The 4142-nt window shown below is 39.6% G+C and overlaps 1 pseudogene; it reads right to left on the bottom strand.

The window, feature by feature from the left end:
- Positions 1-673: 673 nt before the first annotated feature.
- Positions 674-1714, bottom strand: LOC149436179 (uncharacterized; annotated as a pseudogene).
- Between the last annotated feature and the right edge of the window lie 2428 nt (positions 1715-4142).

The following is a 4142-nucleotide window of genomic DNA, read 5'->3' as shown; positions in this document are numbered from 1 at the left end:
ATCCGAGTCGCAGGGCACCAAACTATAGCTTCACGTTAGGGTGTCTTCAAACGAGACTTTTTAGATGAGATGACGAGTCCAAATTGGTAAAGAAAGGTGCATTTATTACACTGCAGTGGAGATAATATAGCATACAAAAGTTCACCTCATGTGAGATGAACTAAGGTAATACAAAGTATATATCTGTCTCTTTAAGCTTAGACTATTACATATATAGACATAACGTATAGGCGTGATCGTACTGAGTTTCAGGCGTGGTCATATAGTTTTAATCCAATCAAATTTCATATGCTTAACAGCAAACTCAGAGTTAAATGTAGGTTAATAGTTTAAATAATTCCAAAAGTAGACGGTTTCTGGTTCAAGCTGGTTTGACCATAAGATGCTTTTCTTAAACTTGAAAAAAGGAAGTTAACCTTTAAATCCAGACGTCTCATACTTCAAATCAAATTTCCTGAGAAGAAAAGAAGGAACTACAGTAAAAATTCTTATAAGTATATATGTATATTAGAACATTAACTATCAGACCCCCATAATTCTACTCACAACAATGAATTTTATTATTAAATATATACCATGTTAAAAATAACCATTAAACTAGATGTAAATCCACAACAAAGTGCTTCATATCAGGTCCAGAAAAACAAGAAATTGTAGCAAACAGAACATACAACTAAAGATTTGTGTAATGATAATCCGGGCACCATGATGAGATTTGATGATCAGGTGCAGGATAATGCCATTGTGGTGTGTGCTGCAGTGATGATGGAGGCGGTGGTGCTGGTGCAGGTTGTGATTCAGCAATACAGGTGTTTTGTGTAATTTCACCTCTTGCCCTGTTATTCAGCACTTGGAGCAACAGGTACTCTGCCATTTGTCTCTGGTGAACAGACATTTTGCGCAGTTTATTGGCTGTAAGGATTCCAAAGGCATCCTGTTCATCGGCTCTCCTCTGTAGGGCTGCCGAAGCTTGGTTTAGGAAGGCTGTAGTAGCATCATCCAGATTTTTCCTCTTCCTGGGTCTAACCATAGGTATTCTTAGTGGTGGCATGATGGTTCCATCTGAAATTTTCTAGGAATGGGAAGGAAATAAGTAGTATTTAATAATTCATCCAAAATGCTAAAGTACTTTTTATGTGACATGAAGTAAACCAGACTGTCAGATGATAGGCATATATGAAGGCAAATAGTGCATAATAATACCAAAGGATCATCTCTGAAATGAAAGCTGTTAAAAATACAATATTTTACCAGTGTCACTGATTGCTCCTGTGTCACTGATTGCTCCTGTGTCAGTGGTAGCTCCTCCTGGTCATCTCCATACAGTTCAGGTGACAAGGACTCTGGAGAAGTTGATGAAAGAGCTGATAATGAGGTTCTGGAGTCACACTGATCAGGGAGAAAGCGCAAGCTGTTAAAGTACCAAAGTCTTGGTATAGATGTCATCTGCTGCAGCCCCTGACCATTCAGATGCACTGATTTTGTTTAGTTCCTTCTTAAACACAGTCCTCAGATTTGCAATTTTATGTTTCACATAATTCATATCAGCTTGTGGATAGACAGCTTTGCACATTTCAGCAAGCTTGGTGAAGGCCTTGTGCTTCTTATTCTTGTCCGAGTACTCCTTGGACTTGACTTTCCACAAACAAGGCATCTGCTTGTATTGGTCAATGAACTGGGGCAAGAATTCAGGCGATGTCAATTTGTCTGCCATGGTTCCTGTAAAAGAAATCCTACATATAATGCATTATCAGTATGATATTGTGTCAACTATTAATATAATAATTTTAGGCCTCAAGACAAAATGTCAAGGCTTACCTTCGTTCGTGAAAAAAAATTTCCTGTGATGCCAAAATTTTGAGAGTTTCGGAACAAAATATTTGTTGTGACCGAACGATCACTCAGCATGGAAGCTAGAGAGCATGTGTTGTGAGCTCTGCTCCTGTCACACCCTGCCCACACTGTGTATGTGACCACACTCCACTGTCTGCGACTTTGGGCCTATGAATTCTCGCCAGCAAGCAGCATGGAGGACACAGAGGAGACACACCCTGCTAGGAAAGAGCGCAGCAAGGTTGCAAGTAAACTGAAGGCTACAGCCATGGGTAGAGGAGAAATGGTGGAGCTTGAGTTCCTGCTTGAAAGAAATGACTAGGATGGCCAGTTTAAAAATTACAGAAAGCCAAATACAAGGAAAGATAAGATTCTGGATGAAGTGATAGAAGCTCTCCAGAATAAATATGGCATACTGCGCTCAAAAGATCAACTCAGGAAAAGATGGTCAGATCCTAAACACAGGGAACCGGACCAACTAGGCCACATTCACCAACTCATCCAAAAAAGTAAGTCGATTTGTTTTTATTATTATTGATTTTTTTTCCTTTCTGCACAAAAAAGTAAATTTTTTTTTTAAGGAAAAATAAAGAAGCAGCTGGCAAAAGAGAAAACAACGCAAGTTCAAATATGTTAAGACCATGGTGGCTTGAAATGAAGACCAGGAACATGAACAAACACAAACACTAGGATCCTATTTAGAGGAGCAATCCACAGGTATGTGCAAATAATATTTGTACATGTTTAGAGCATATATTGTGTATTTGTAACTGCATTCAACACGTCAGGGGACAGCAACAGCACTGCATGAAGAATCCAGGCACAGTAGGTGAGTATTCATTTTTGTTTTTGGGTGGATGTACCGTTTTTTTTTTTTTGTTTAAAATTTAAAAAATAAAAAAACATAATTACCTTTTCCTTGTGTAGCGCTATTTGTACTCTCTTTGTGGCTACTGGGGTATAATGGCGCCACCTGAATAGTATTTAGGAACAGAGCCTTTATAATCAGGACAAGATCTCTAACAAGCGCTAGTGCCTCCATTCAATTGGGGCTTGTGGATAACAAGTGAAATCCCAATTGAGAAATGTATCATCCACAGACAATAATCCACACAGCATTGTATATGAAAGTCTATGTATTGAAGAAATAACATTCAGTGAACCATTCAACATAAAGTATCTTCCAAACAGGAACATTAAAGCATTAACAGTCTTTTGTGCATGTCTCAGTGAGGGGAGGCCACAAGTTTTTAGAAAATGTGGAAAGAAAATGAAAAAGTATTTTTTTTACACAAAGTTGTCAATTTGTAGGATATTTCTTTTATACTCAAAGATACATTTTACTACTCCTCCTGAACATGACAATACATATGTGGGACTTTTTCACAGCCTAGATAAAGAAAGGATAAGGAAAAGATTACCTGTGGTTTTAGGAGAGCATTGGACCAGGAAGCAGGCAACAGCCACAGGATTCGCCCAGGCAGCAGGCAGAAATATGGTGATCAAACAAGACAGGGTCAGAACAGGAAGCAGGCTGAGATCCAGGCAGAAGAAGGAAACATGTGTGAGATGGGGAAACAGCTTTCATTGTTTGAACACTGATTGAAGTAAATTAAAAACGTTCTGACTGACATTCTGCAGTTTAGCCACAAGATGTCACTGTTTCTAACACAGCCTCAGACTGCATAGCTATTTCTATATTCAATAAGGGGTGGGGTTTTCTCAAGGAGAGTGAACAGGAAGAGAAAAGAGAAGCCATACTGGAGAGAGAGAGATAAGAAGGCTGAGTGATCGGAGAATCCGTTGCCATCCAGCTGTGAAGACTGCCTTCCGTAATCAGGAATTCCATTGAGTGAAGCTGATGGTGTTCAAGACACTAATCCTGTTCAAAGAGGGGAAGATTTGCTGCCAGGAAGCTGATGAGGACAGAGGAGCAAAGCAACATACATTGCTGATAGTATTGCATGATTAGTGGAGAGACTTTTCTTCTATTCAGAGTCATCAGCGGCTGAAATACAGACCCGGGTCGGTAAGAATTGTGCACACACCTCCTTTCAGTGTTGGCGCCTATAAGACTGAGACCAGGCCTATAGTTAGGGTCTCTGTTTGTGTCAGGCCACAAGTGTTATTACTGATCATTGGAAGGACTCCACAACTTAAAGTGACATTTCACATTGGAGAACTGATAAAACCTACAAACTCAAGCCAGACTGGCGTTTTGCTCAGAAGGAATACTCAGGCACGTGCTACAGGACCAGTTATGGGAGGGAGAATACTGTAGATTTGTGTAAGATTGTAAGCTGTTGTGC

The sequence above is a fragment of the Staurois parvus genome, unplaced genomic scaffold, assembly GCF_062004578.1.
Source record: "Staurois parvus isolate SC_StPar_1 unplaced genomic scaffold, SC_StPar_1.0 ptg001408l, whole genome shotgun sequence".
Classification (NCBI taxonomy): domain Eukaryota; kingdom Metazoa; phylum Chordata; class Amphibia; order Anura; family Ranidae; genus Staurois; species Staurois parvus.
Note: the sequence above shows the minus strand (reverse complement) of the source record. Positions and strands in the feature narration are given on the sequence as shown.